This window comes from Canis aureus, chromosome 6 (genome assembly GCF_053574225.1).
Source record: "Canis aureus isolate CA01 chromosome 6, VMU_Caureus_v.1.0, whole genome shotgun sequence".
NCBI classification, from domain to species: domain Eukaryota; kingdom Metazoa; phylum Chordata; class Mammalia; order Carnivora; family Canidae; genus Canis; species Canis aureus.
The window spans coordinates 75,010,550-75,025,442 of NC_135616.1; the positions used below are offsets into that span (position 1 = coordinate 75,010,550).

At 41.7% G+C, this 14,893-nt stretch overlaps 1 long non-coding RNA gene across 1 annotated transcript; it reads left to right on the forward strand.

The window, feature by feature from the left end:
- The first annotated feature begins 3,558 nt into the window (after window positions 1-3,558).
- LOC144315277 (uncharacterized) lies at window positions 3,559-7,933 on the forward strand. Its single transcript, XR_013381025.1, has 2 exons — window positions 3,559-4,081; window positions 7,652-7,933. It is a non-coding gene; the product is annotated as an uncharacterized LOC144315277 (long non-coding RNA).
- The last annotated feature ends 6,960 nt before the right edge of the window (window positions 7,934-14,893 follow it).

Consider the following 14,893-nt stretch of genomic DNA (forward strand, 5'->3'; position numbering starts at 1 on the left):
GACCGATGTAAGGGACTCAGAGCAATCCAATCCAATTCCGATCAAAAATACAACACCAGCAAAACAACAGCAGCAGCAACAACAACAACAAACAAACAAAAAAAACAAAAACAACACCAGCTTAAAAAGTATCAATAACGTCAGTAACGACAATCAGAACGATGACCTTTTGTGCCCAGGGACTCATCGACAGCCATCAAAGCCCCGAGGACCCCTCCACTAGATCTCCAGAAGCAGTGACGTTTCACCCCCGTTTCCCTCCAGGCCCTAACCCTAACGCAGTCCAGGCTGGGACAGAGGCTCAGTAGGGAAGCTTCCTCAGGCCTTGGCCTTGAGGGCGACACCTCCTACCTCCCCGCTAAGCCTCTTAGGGAAGCTCCCTCTGACTGCCGTGGGTACTTCCGAGGGAAGGGGTGGAGATAGTCACCAGCTCAGAAAGGGCAGCTGCAGGTGCCCCAGGCAGGACTGAAATAGACACAGGACCCAGAAGATTCCTGGAAGGAGTCAGTGCCAGAGACCTGGCAAGACGAGAGTCCTAAACCAACCAGAGGACAAATACAAAGTAGCGAGGGGTGACTTCCAAGTCCCAGTCTTTCATCCACCCAAGGGGATCCCTCTTCCCTAAGACTTTCAAGAGGTTTTCCATGTCTGACCCCTCGGGGGGCTCTGTCATGGTTAAAAAGTTCATGCATTTCAGCCAAAGGAATGAATCTCTAAGAACACACATACCAGTACCTAATCAGCCAAGACCACCCAGGCACAAAGCTGCCGAGGGACAAAATCACATTTATTGACTCAATGCAGCGAGGGAGAGTATTTCAGAGGAACTGTAGAGTGAAGCTCAGCAAGAGGGAAGAGGAGAGGCATCTTTTGTAAGGTTTGGGTTCCTGCTGAGTCATTTTGAGGAAGGTCTCAGGGAAGTGAGGTTCAGCTCTGAACTGATGGCTGTTTTCAATGCAGGATTAGGATACGTGGAAGTGATTTAGGGATTGGAGGAGTCGAGGGCCGTTGAGCAACTGGGTCTTCCAGCAAAGCAAGTCTGGGAGCATCGAGGGTACGAGAATAGTGGTCCCTCACATGGGGGGGGGGGCTCTATTCATGACATTTCACATCTGCTGCCGGACTTTGGGAGAAGCAATGTTTCTTGTTACTTTTGCAGCTAGGTTTGTTTTTGTTTTTCTGTTTGTTTGTTTGTATCTGTCTGGCCAACCCGACTAAGGGCAAAGCTGCTTTTTATTTTTCATTCTGAGCAGATTTTCACTCTTTCAGTTTAGGACACAGATTTTACTCTTTCACCTACCACCACTGAGCATAGGCCCTTCAGGTTGGGTGGCTATCTGCCCATCTGTCTACTTTCTATCTATAGATCGATCGATTGATCGATCGATCTACCTTCCTGTCTATCGTCATCTATCTAATGTCACAGGATGATTCAGGACTGTGCTTCTGGAGTCAGGCTGTCTGTGTTTATATCCTGGTTCCACTATTTGCTTAGCCCTGAGATCTTTGGCAGTGATTTATTGTCTCCATCTCCCAGTTTTCTCATCTGTAAAGTAGGAAAAAAATTAGAGCGCTTGCCTCTTAGGGTTGTTGTGAAGATTAACAAAATAATACATGTGAAATTCTTAGACCACTGATTGGCCCGTAGTTAGGGCTCAATAAACATGAGTGTTTTTGCTTCTTATTTTTATTTTATTTTATTTATTTATTTTTCTTATTTTTATTTTAAAAGTAACCTAATTTCTGGTTAAAGGTGACAGATTTACTCTACATGTTTTCTCCTCTCCCTTCAAAGATCCCTGCAAATAAGAAGAAGGAATCAGATGTATAAACTCGGAGCAATGAAGATGAATCAGGAAAGGGTCAAGGTCTAGGTAGGAAAAAAAAAAAAAAAGGTCTAGGTAGGGAGAGAGAGGAGGGCCTGACTCTGGGGACAAGGCTCACCCAGGGGGCTACAGTGACCAGGCTCATAGTAACCCCAAATGTGGAGACATGCTGAGGGCAGACAAATCCAGAAATAGGGGAACAAACCAGACCACCTGGCCCATAATGTTAGGGAGTATTTTATTTTTTTGTTTTTGGCAACTACATTGTAATCACAGAAAATGACCAGAGCTCAAAGAAGTAAGTCATTAAGGATGTTATCAATAGTCCTTGCTCAAACCAACACGGTCCAAGAATTTCAAGGCCACAAGCTTTCCAGACAGTTCTCGATAAAAGACTGCCAGTAAAAGCCCCCAGTGGCAACTCATTTGGGACCCCTCTCACTCTAGAGAGCTTTCTTCCCTCCTTCCCTTAATAAGACTTCACTTCACTTCACCCTTTCGTGTCCTCGAGATTCATTCTTTGGCTCCTGGAGACAAGAACCCTGCAACCCTGTAATGCAGAGACCAACAGAGAGGTCATCAGAAGATGGGAGACACCAACAGATATTCGGAAGCAATGAAGAGATGAAGGAGTGACAGTTGATGAAGCAGAGACTAGGAACAGGGTTGGGGGAGTGGGGAGGTTGCGTATCCCAGGAAAATAGAGGAAGGGCTTTCGTGCTCTGCAAAACCCAGTGGATGTGGGCCTAGCAAATGCCAAGGGGAATGAAGCCAGGAGTGAGATCTGGGTTGGAAAGCGGGGCTTTGCTGAAATCCGGTATACAAAGAGAATGCTACCAAAGCTCCAAATACGCAGGAGCCACGCACCAACCTCCCCGGGACCACAGAACAACCAACCGCCACAAATAAAACTCCCAAACAAAACCCAGCATAGGGCTTTTGCTCTTGAGACACTGAATGGTTCCAGGGAAAAGATACTCCCCAAATGGCATTTAGGCGTCAGGGTATCTGCTGGTTCACACCGACCCGTGTGAAGCAAAGCACATACGTGTACACGGGACTCCCTACCTGATGTTTTAAAATATGAGTAGACAACCAAGGATAGATAACCAGATCTTAGGAGAGCCTTTACTGAGAAAGGGAAAGAGAGAGAGAAACGATGGTAAACAAATGGATAATTTAAAGAAGGGAATTTTGGGGACACCCGGGCGGCTCAGCGGTTGAGCCTCTGCCTTCGGCTCAGAGCGTGATCCCGGGGTCCTGGGATCGAGTCCCACATGGGGCTCCCCATGGGGAGCCTGCTTCTCCCTCTGCCTGTGTCCCTCTGCCCCACTTGTGCTCTCTCTCTCTCTCTCTCTCTTTCTCTTCTCTCTCAAAAAAATAACTAAAATCTTAAAAAAAAAAAAAAAAGAAAAAGAAAGAAGAGGAAGAAGAAGAAGTCACTCTCCATCCTCTCCTCTCCCTGTCCCTGGAAATCGCAGATCCACTTTCTGTGTCTGGGGACTCGCCAGTGCTGTACGTTTCATGTAAATGGGATCATATAACATGTAATCTTTTGTGACTGGCTCCTTTCACGTAGCGTAACATTTTCAAGGCTCGTCCATCCGTACAGCACCATACAGCACCACGTCTCGGTGCTTCCTTCTTTCATTGTGTAGATATGCTACATTTTTGTTCACCCATCCATGGCTGATGGGCGATTTTGGTTGTTTCCACTTTTGAACTATTATGAATAATGCTGCTGTGAACATTCATGCAGTTGGGGGGGGGGCTTTTTGTTCATTTGTTTTGTTTGTATTTTGAGGTTTTGGTTTTTTTTTAATTTTTGTTTTTTTGTTTTCTGTTTTTTTTTGTTTTTGATTTTGTATTTGCATGGATCTATGTTTCTATTTTCTTTGAGAACACTAGTAGTGGAAGTGCTGGGTCATATGGTTAAGGTTATGCTTGACTATTTGAGGAACTGCCCTACTCTTTTCCAAGGTGGCTACACCATTTTACATTCCCGCCAGCAATGCCTGATGGTTAAGATGATGTTTTGAGATGCATTCATGACCCCTGTGACTATATAGTTCATCCAGTTTATGGCCACACTACACTTGATGCATTCTATGGTTGAGGGTCATTTGGGTTATTTCCAGTTTTATGCTGTTATATGCAACACTCTCATGAACGCTTTCCTACAGGTCATCTGGTGCACATGCCATGTGTAAGAAGTTTGGAGTCTGTGCCCAGCAGTGGAATTGCTGGGTCATAAGGTATGCACATTTTCAATCTTATTAGATAATTCTGAATTGCTTTCCAGTCTCATTGTAATAAGCATTTCACCCACAGTTTTTAAGAGCTTCTGTTTCTCTCCATCATCTCCAACTCTTGACATCAGATTTTTAAAATCTTGGCTAACCTGTTGAGTATGCAATGTTCTTTCATTGTGGTTTCTTAATTGGCATTTTCCTGATTACTCATCTTACTGAGCACCTTTTTGTGTGTTTGGGGTCCCTTCCAGGTCTCTCCTCCAGTGAAAAGTGAGATGTCCTTTTTTGGTGCTCCTCTTGATTTATTTTTATTTTTCTTATGATTTGTGGGTGTTTTTCCTAAATTCTGCATGCACATTCCTTTGTTACACTTTGTGTTGCAATTGTATTCTCTGACCTGGTGGCTTTTCTTCTCTCTTTACCTCCATAAGCAGTATCAAAGTATTCAACTATATATAGTATGTTAATGTACTTAAATGTATCGACTTTCCCTTTGGTTTGTGATTTATGTAGTTACAAAATAAAACCCTTCTTTCCCTTGAAATCATGATTCTCTTCCACTATAGTTCTTTTAAATGTTTTTTTCTTTTATATTCAAATTTTTAATCCATCTGGAATTTATTTTTGCATATGGTATAAGGAAGGACTTGATTTGCTTTTCCCCATGTAAGTAAATAATCAGCAATACCACGCCTTTCATGTATCAAGTTTTTATCTATGTGTGGGACGGTTTCTGGCATCTCTTATTCTTCTCCACTGATCTGTTTGTCTATCCTCTCGGAATATGACATTTGTGATTACTCCAGCTTTATAATAAATCACAATACCAGAGACAGCATGCTGTCCTACCCTGATCACCAATCCTATGCTTCCTCAGGGAGGGTTTTGAATATTCTTGCCCCTTTGCTCTTGCAAACAGACTTCAGAGTAAGTTGGTCACATTCCACAGAAAACCATGTTATAATTTTTACTGGAATTTCTTTGATTCTACATATAGATCAAGACGGGGAAAATGTACATATTTACAAATTTGACCTTCCTTTCCCACAAACATATGTCTATTTCTTTAAGCCTTCTCCAATATCTTTCAAAAAAGTCATATTCTTTTCTATATTTTCTAAAGAATTGCACATCTTGGAGATCTCTGGGTGGCTCAGCAGTTTAGGGCCTGCCTTCGGCCCAGGGCATGATCCTGGAATCCCAGGATCAAGTCCCACATCAGCCTCCCTGCAGGGAGCCTGCTTCTCCCTCTGTCTCTGTCTCTCTCTCTGTGTCTCTCATGAATAAATAAATAAAATCTTAAAAAAAAAAGACATCTTTAGAGTCTTACATTTTTTTTCTTTTTTGCTGCTTTTGTAAATGAAAATTTGAGATCGTATTTTTCTGTTTAAATTCAAGATTTTATTTGTTTATTTGAGGAAAGAGCATGAGAGAGAAAGAGCCCAAGTGGGAGGGAGGGGCTGCAGGAGAGGGAGAAGCCGACTCCCCGCTGAGCAGGGAGCCCAATGCTTGGCTTAATCCCAGGACCCTGAGATCTTGACCTGAGCCAAAGGCAAACGCTTAACTGCACCCCCAAATTTATTAATTTTTGTGTATTGATTTTAAACTTAGCTATTTTGCTAACCTGTCAGTAATTCTAATAATAAATCTGTAGGTTATTTGGAGTTTCCCATGTTAGTATTCATATCACTGGCAAATAATGAGAATTTTGTTTCATCCTTTTTTCATTCTTATACTTTTTCTCTTTTTTTCCCCTTGCCTTGCCGAGCTGGCTCAGATCTTCCCTGCAATCTTAATTTTGTTCCTGAATTTTAAAGCACTACTTTTAATGTTTCACTAATGATTTACCATGTTAATACTGTAACTGGTTGGTTTTTTAAAATAGATTTCTTTAATCAGGTAAAGAAAATGACTGTTTCTAGTTTACTAGGAGATTGGTTTTAATTTAATTTTTTAATGGATAAATGTCGAATGTCATCTCAAATTTTTTCTAGATCTATTGGGATGAGTATCTCTTTAAATCTCTAATGGGATGAATTATATTAAGATATTTTCCAATATAACTTCTTGCAATCTACTTATATTATTTGAAAAAAAAAAAGACAAAGCTAGATTATGTTTGGAATATTTAACCTAGGCTTTTAAAAAGTTTGTATTCAGGGGCGCCTGAGTGGCTCAGCAGTTGAGCATCTGCCTTTGGCTCAGGTCCTGATCCCAGGGTCCTGGGATTGGGTCCCGCATCCTGCTCCACACAGGGAACCTGCTTCTCCTTCTGCCTGTGTCTCTGCCTCTCTCTGTGTCTCCCATGAATAAATAAATAAAATCTTTTTTTTAAGTTTGTATTCATAAATATGAATACAATAAATATGGCTGATCTTTTTTTCTTTCTCATACTTTTTCTGTATAGTGTGGGGATCCAGCTTCCATTAATCTCATAAAATAAATTTGGGGCGATTGCCTCTCCCAGTATCTTCTTTTAAAGAGTTTGAATACATCTGGATTATCTACCTCTATCTCTTGAATATATGTCAGAACTCACCTTTATAATTGCCTGGGCCCAACATGTTCCTTAGGATTCAATTTCTTTCGCATTTATGAATCTGTTAGAGGCAGTTGCTACCAGTTGCATTTTTCATGCAGAGGCAGTTGTTACCAGTTATGTTTTTCTGGGAGTTTGTCCATTACGCCTAAGAATACAAGTTTATTGACTTCAAATTATTTATAACATTCCTCTATTATCTTTAATCTTGTTACTCTTTTTTCATTCCTGGTATTGTGAGTGCCTCTGTTTTCCTTACTTGCATCATCTTTCCAGAGCTTTGTTAATTACTTTGCTCTTGCTGTCTCTATTTTTTTATTATTTCTATATCAAGTTTTGTTCTTGTCTTCCATTTTCCCCTCTTCACCTTTACTTGGTTTTCTTCTGTGGTTCTTTTTTAATATCTCTAGTTGGATACTTACTCCAGTTTACTTATTTAGTGTTCAGCCATTCTTCTCTTCTAATACAATTGAAGTTTATAAATTTCCCTCAAATGTTAATTTAGTTTTGAAATTTAGTGGTTTTTTTTATCACTTATATTGAAATTTTTTTCTATTTCATCTTATTTCTATTTTAACATTTCTAGTATGTAAGAGATCTGTTTTCAAATTTCCAAATACATGGCTCTAAAAATATGGTATATGGCATATTTTCGTTGCTGAATTTTAACATGATTCTTTTGTGATCAGATGATAAGATCTGTTTGATAGTAATTCTTTGAAATTCATTGAAAAATTGATTTATGATTTACTATGGTGGTCAATTCTTGAAAATTTTTTTAAGTCTGTATTTTAAAAGAGTATGTTTTCTTTCATTAGTATGTATTATATTTAGTATATGTCCATTAGATCAACTTTGTTATCTTATTCATAATGATATTTTTAGAAATGCAAAGACTGGAAAAGTTTACCTATCTAACTTCCTTTGTTAGTAAATGATTAGCAATATGCTAGAGCAAATAAAGGAGTCAGCTAAGACAGAGAAAAACAAGGGACCCAGGAAACAGTCTCTGTCTCAGGCTCTGTCTCTCTCAGGAATGCAGTGACACCCCAGGATGCCGGCTATGCAGCAGGTTCAGGAGCTCCAGGAGGAAGTTTCTGCAAGCACAGGCTTGACCCCCTCCCCCATTCCAAGCAAAGAATTGAGAAATTGTAAATATTTTGGATGGCAATTTTTCAATATGCGTCAAAATCTTTAAAAGTTTCATTTCGTAAAATCATGGGAAGGTGTACAAAGATGATTGAATAAGGATGTTCACTGAATCATTATTTATGTTAAAAAAGTGATTATTAACGAATAAAGGATTGGTTGATGAACTTATAGTCTCTGTATATGATATAATGCTCTGTAACCATCTGAAACGATGTTACAAAAGATGAAATGTCATCAGTAAATAAGTCTGGGTACACCAGCAAACGGAAAAATATGACTTGGGAAAAAAGTGTTTTCAGAAGAGTTTACTTTTGTGGGAAAATACCAGGAGAGATAAGCATTCGGATATTAAAACTGGGTATCTTTATATGGTGGAGTTATAGGTAAATTTTAATTTTCTTATTTAGAAGCTATGAAACTGTATTACAACTTTTACAATAAAATTCTTTTTTTAAAGATTATTTATTCATTTGTTTGTTTATTTATTTATTTATTTATTTATTTATTTATTTATTTATTTTCATGAGAGACACAGAAAAAGAGAGAGAGAGAGAGAGAGAGAGAGGCAGAGACCCAGGCATAGGGAGAAGCAGGTTCCATGCAAGGAGCCGGATGCGGGACTCGATCCCGGATCCCGGGATCACATGCTGAGCCAAAGGCAGATGCTCAACCGCTGAGCCACGGAGGCATCTCAAAATTCTTTTTTTTTTAAATCCATTTTTAAAACAGTAAATAGTTTGTTTCTGTCCCTTCAGCACAATTGTCTTTGGGAATTGATTTTGATGAGTCGAGCCTGTTGGGAGCGGTTGGGGGCTCTCTTACTGTAGATGAGGAACAGGAACAGGGAAAATTGACCAGCAAGGACAGAGCAAAAGGCATTCCACACTGATGAAGTTTTGGATATAGGTAAGGTCCGGAGCCAACCACCAAGAAAAATTCTTGAGACTTCTTTGGTGCAAAATGGTGGTTTTAGTAAAGCCCAGGGACAGGACCCGTGGGCAGGAAGAGCTGCTGCCCCAGGCCTGTGAGGGTGGCTGATTGTAGACCTGGGAGCTGGGAGGGGTCTGGGGATAGCGTACTCTCTAAGGAATTTTGGAAGCAAGGTTTCCAGGACCTTGAGGGGGCTAGCTATGGTTGGGAAAAGGTCACTTATTATTGTTTAATAAAACCCGAGTCTTGAGGCCCTTCAGATGTGCATTGGTGGGCCGTGTGCTGGGGAATGATTGCCAACATGTATCTTGGGGGTTTAGAGATAGTGAAAATTTCTAAAGGAATTTTTATATGTTAAAGTAGACTTACAGGTTCCTGGGGGCTGGGCTATGATTGCCTTCTGCCCTTAGCAAAGTATGAACATCAAGGCAGTTGAGTCCATAGAGGAATGTCCCTCTGCCTGTTTCAGGGACTTGTCCATGTGCTACTGGGCTCGTGCTTTGTCCTCAGCTAGTCCTCTGTTCCCCCATCAACATCACACTAGGAAACGTGGGGACCAGACAAGTTTCTACAGCCAGTGCTCTCTTGACACACAGGACACCTGCCCCTCGGGGGGGCCCTAGTCAGCAAACACTGGTTCTGTGCCATGAAGGAGGAGAGAGAGGTGAGTGTTTGAAACGCACACAAAAGGGCTGATTAAAAAGAGGGGGGGGGGGGAGAAAAAGTGAAACAACTACAAAGATGTGCAGTAATAAATTCAAAATACTATAGGATTGCTTTGATATACTGGCTGAATTATGTAAGTGATAGCGGTGCAGAGTAAATAATCCGAGTTCTGAGAATTTATTGAGAGAAGCTAAGTGAAATGCAGGGAACACGGGCTGGTTCTAGCCAAAAAAAGAAAATCTTTTTAAAGAGTGTGTCATGCTCACTATGCCTGTTAGTTTCTCATTAAGTGTTTGTGGAAGGAAAGAAAGTAGAAAGGGAGGAAGAAGTGGGAGAGAAGGAGGGAGGGATGAAAATAGAAGAGACATTTCAGGAGGAAGATGTGGCTAAGCCGGTGGTTCTCAAAGCATGGTCCTTGGGCACCTGAGTGGCTTTTCTTTAAGCATCTAACTCCTGGTTTCTGCTCAGGTCATGACCTCAGGGTTGTGAGATCGAGTCCACATTGGGTTGAGAGTGCATCCTGCTTAAGCTTCTCTCTCTCCCTTGCCCTCTGCCCCTCCCCCTGCTTGCATGCTCTCTCTCTCTCTCTCTAAAAAAAAAAAAAAAAAAGTGTGGTCCCTAGACCACCACCATGAACACCAACTGGGAACTTGTTAAAAATGTAAATTCTCAGGCCTGGGCCCAGCTCTGTGGTACTGAATCAGAAATCCTTGGGTGGGGCACAGCAATATGTGTTTTAACAAGCCTTCCAGGTGATTCTGATGTAGCTAAAGTTTGAGAACTACTGGGCTAGGCAAAATCTTTGAAGCTGGCATGAGCAGGCTGCAGGTAAGGAGATTCACTTTGTTAGAGCAAAGAAGTCATATAAGGGTTTGTTGGGAGACCAGCTGGAAAATATACAGGAACTCCGTATTTTTGGAGGTAAAATAGATTTTTTTTTCACAAACAACATGGCTCATATTTATGTACAACTAATACAAAGGAAATGTGTTAAAAAAAAAGAATCACCCATCCTCTCTCTTCACCAGCATATCAATTAGCTTAATATTTTTCCTGTTCCTTTATAATGTGTGTAGATATGCATAGATAATGTTTACGCAATGGTAATGAAGTCATACATGCAATTTTGGGGATGTGTCTGCTAGTTTTAGTATTTTGTAGTGGACCGGTGTTTTGATACATTAAGCAATGAGTTTAAACTTTACTGTGGTTTATGCTGTTGTATTTTATATCTTTGCTCTTCCTAGCCTGTCTCTGGGAGGTTGTTAGAGCAGAAACAAATAATAAAATGACCAATCACTGGGTTTAAGATTTCAAAAGTTGAGATCTAGGCCAAAGACAAGAGCATTTGCAAGTATCTACACAGCCACCATCAGTTTTTCTCACCTGAGAGACTTGATGAAGTACTAGGGTTAGGGGGCTAGGGCAGGGCTGCAAAGAATCAGAAGGAATATGCATGTCTTGGGCCCATTCCCCACACTGTCTGCTCCCCCAGGACCTCGTGGATGGGAGCTGAACCACCTTCCTGAAAAGAGCCTGGAGAAGTGGTGAGTGTGGCAGGGATCCTTCCGCATAGCACCACGTGAAAACAGCAGTGGCTGCATGACCCACATCAGGCATGAGGACCCAACACGACTTCTCCAAGCTCCTCGCAGATTCAGAGTCATTTGAATATGGCTAAGACAGAGGCTGACCTGAGGAACCTCTCTGAATTAGGGAACACAGAAAAACCCAAGTCCTGCATGGATCTATGACCAAAGAAGACAGAAGTCGGTGACTATCCCGGTGGGTGCCAAGAAAGGGCAGGTGATAGCAAAGTACCAGGCACAACTACAGGGGAAAAGCAAGCAGTTGGGAGGAAGGGGGGGTGACAACAGGACAAAATTGCCTAATACGTTCCTAAGAGTCCCCAAAATGTTGCCAACCAGGAACGAAGCACTTCATGTGATGCAGGCTTGAGGAGGGACGTAAGTCTTCTGTAGAAGAGTAAAGAAAGTTAGTATTTGGCACACCTGAGTAAGTCCTCTATGATTTGTACTCGCAACAATGATGTACGCTTTTTTTTTCATGTCTTATAACACTGGATAGTAAATTAATGGACTACATCCTCGTCAAGTGACTATACTGTATTTTATTGAAAATTAGGATTGTTTCCATTTTTAACATGATACAAATATGGCACAATGGTTATTCTGCACCATTCATTTGCCACCTACAACGTGCCAGACTCTGGTACTCGGAGATGAGAGGAACACAGTCTCCTTAGTGTCTGATGGGAGAGTCCAACGTGTAAAATGGTCATCCAGCGCAACATGAACGGCATTATAGAAATCGTGTATAACTTGAATCTTCTTTTAAATTATTTCCTTAGAAATGAGACTCCAATATTGACAAGTTGCTTTCCAAAAGACATCAATTTACACTACACCGAAGCAATGCTGGTTTCTGTTATATGCCAAATTCCCTGACATGTTCTAGAAATGTTTTGCAGATTTTGTTTGCCTTTCTATTTATTTACATTGCTGTGGGGGGCAGGGCTGATTTTAAAAAGTATTTTAATTTCTCTTTTCTTATTTTATTTCTTCCATGACTTTAAAGCTTTGAAAAGTACTCCTTCAGAGACATGATAAGTACTCATTTCTATTTTCTGTTAGTTTTAAAACATGATTTGATTTTTCTTCAGTTGTTCAGTTAATCCACCTGGAATGTATTTCAACCATTAATCAGAACAATTGACTTTCTAATTGCTAGCTTAGACTATCATTCCTGTACTTATTATTTGAAGACGTTTATCAAATGCAAAATTCTTACTGCACTGGGATAATATTTTTTGAAATATTATGCCTGGTACTGCCTAGACTCTGATTAGCCTGTGGCTCTCATATATTGGATCAATGGCATCCACAGCTTCATGGAAGGGGAGGGAAGAACCATCAGGAGTAGGGGAGCTACTGTTTGGTGTTCCAGGCTATGTTGAGAAAGTAAAAAAAATTAAAAAACAAAAATGCTGGAGGAGTTTCAGATAGCCTGAGCTTAGAGAGCTGATCAGGGAGCTGATCACAGATCAGAGAGGAACATGGAATAAGATGGTAGTGAAGTTCCCACCACAGAGGAAGGGCTAAGTTCCCCCTGGTGCTGAGAGTGGATTCCGGGTATTAAGAGGGAGGAGAGAGGGTGAAGGGTCACCTGAAATGCTTGACTCCCTTCCTTACCCCAGGATGAAACATTGACAAAAGGTGGGGCTGGCAGGAGGTGAGGAGATAAAATCACAATCAGATCAACTTGGAGAATCTGAGAATTTTAGGGGCTGGCCTTCTGTACAAGCTGGGTGGAGCCTGGGGAAACTACAGGCCTTGCAGAGAAAGGCTTTACTGGTGAGATGCCAGACTGACATGATTCAAGATGGCAGACGTAGCAGGGACTGGGCCAGGCGCCAAGACCCCTACCCCCACAGCAGAGAACACAATATACAGTTTTCTGGCACTCATGAAGAATGGGATAGCTGACAGACCAGAAGAGACCTAGGTTCTGAATCAGGAAACTCTTAATGTGGTCCTCTTGTCACCAGAGGCAATAGCAAGGACTAGGGTGTGGGTGGCAGATGCCACTATGTTGCCCACGGACCAGATCAGGCCAGCTGCACCTTCGTCATCAAGTGGGATGAGGCTCTCAGTGGCAGCTACTGGGGACCAGGGATTAGCTGGACAGTATCATTGCACCCAGTAGTGCTTCCCAGTATCCCAGGAAAGGGTGACCCTTCCCAGCTGTTAGGAGTTTGAAATTTGACTTGACTGCTTTACCCACAGAAGATCTGAAAAGGAGAGAAATCAAGTTACCAATAGTCTTCGGTAAAAGTAGCTTGCCAGTGTCACCTGGTCCCTGCTATCAACAGGAGAAAGGGGAACGCTCTCACACTGTTGGTGGGGGGTGCAAACTGGTGCAGCTGCTCTGGAAAATAGTGTGAAGGGTCTTCAAAAAGTTAAAAATAGAGCTACCCTCCGACCCAGCAATTGCACTCCTAGGTATTCATACAAAGGATATGAGCATAGTGATTTGAAGGGGCACCTGCCCCCCAATGTTTATAGCAGCAATGTCCACAGCAGCCAAAATATGGAAAGAGCCTAGATGTCCAACAGATGAATGGATAAAGAAGATGTGAGCTATATATCTCTCTCACAATGGCATATTACTCAGCCATCAAAAGAATGAAATCTTGCCATATGCAATGATGGAACTAGACGGTATTATGCTAAGCGAAATGAGTCAATCAGCAAGATAAATACCATATGATGTCACTCATATGCGGAACTTAAGAAACAAAACAGATGAACATAGGGGAAGGGAAAGAAAAATAAAATAAGATGAAATCCGAAAGGGAGATAAACCATAAGAGACTCTTAACTCTAGGAAACAACTGAGGTTGTTGGAGGGGAGGGGGGCAGAGGGAGGGGTACCTGGGTGATGGGCATGAAGGAGGGCACGTGATGTCATGAGCACTGGGTGTTATATGCAACCAATGAATCACTAAATTCTATGAATAATGAAATGAAATGAATAATGTAGTATATGTTAACTAAATTGAATTTAAATAAAAAATTTTCAAAAAAAAGTCAGCATCCAGAACAGAATGCAATTATAAAACAAAAATTTTACTGAGTAATATATATATATTGAAATCACCACCACCACCACACCCCGTGCGTGCACACACACACACACCCCCACACAGGAGCCCTTTTCTGGGCCTTTTGTCCCTTTATTGATTTAAAACATATCTTTGAAGTCAGAACAGGACTTTAAGTGTGTTTGAGGCATGCTGTGTCCACAGGCAATGTAGAAGGAGATCTTTTTGCTTTTTCTTTTCTTGGCCCCCTTTTTATTTTTTTTAATTTTTTAAAATGTTTTAATGTTTTTATTTTTATTTTTATTTTTTTGTGTTTTTTTTGTTTTTATTTTTCATGTCTTTATTTTTTTTATTGGAGTTCAATTTGCCAACATATAGCATAACACCCAGTGCCCATCCCATCAAGTGCCCCCTCTCCGTGCCCGTCACCCAGTCACCCCCACCCCCCGCCCACCTCCCTTGCCACCACCCCTTGTTCGTTTTCCAGAGTTAAGAGTCCCCCCCCCTTTTAATAGGTACAGTTGGAAATTCTTTATACTTGGTGTCAGAGGAACACAAAGCTCTTTCATGTGTTGTTAACCTTGCGTGAGGCGAGCGGAGGCCCACGTGGGTAGCAGAGGAAGCCTCAGGCTGGGAGGAAGGGCTGGAAGGTGGGACAGTTTGGGACACACTGCCAGACTGGCCTCGAGAGAACCCTGCAAGGCCTCTTATTCCCTCAACGCCCTGTGTCCCGGGCCGCCTGGGACAAGTCCCCATTTACACTGCTGTCCCAACACAAGAACTAAAAATGCCCACTTTCACTTGCAAGAGTGTGCAGGGCTGAGTGCTCAGCCACGTGGCCGCCCTGGCCGTGGAAACTTCCTGCCACAGGGCGGCAGCATCTGCCCAGACTGGAAAACGTCCT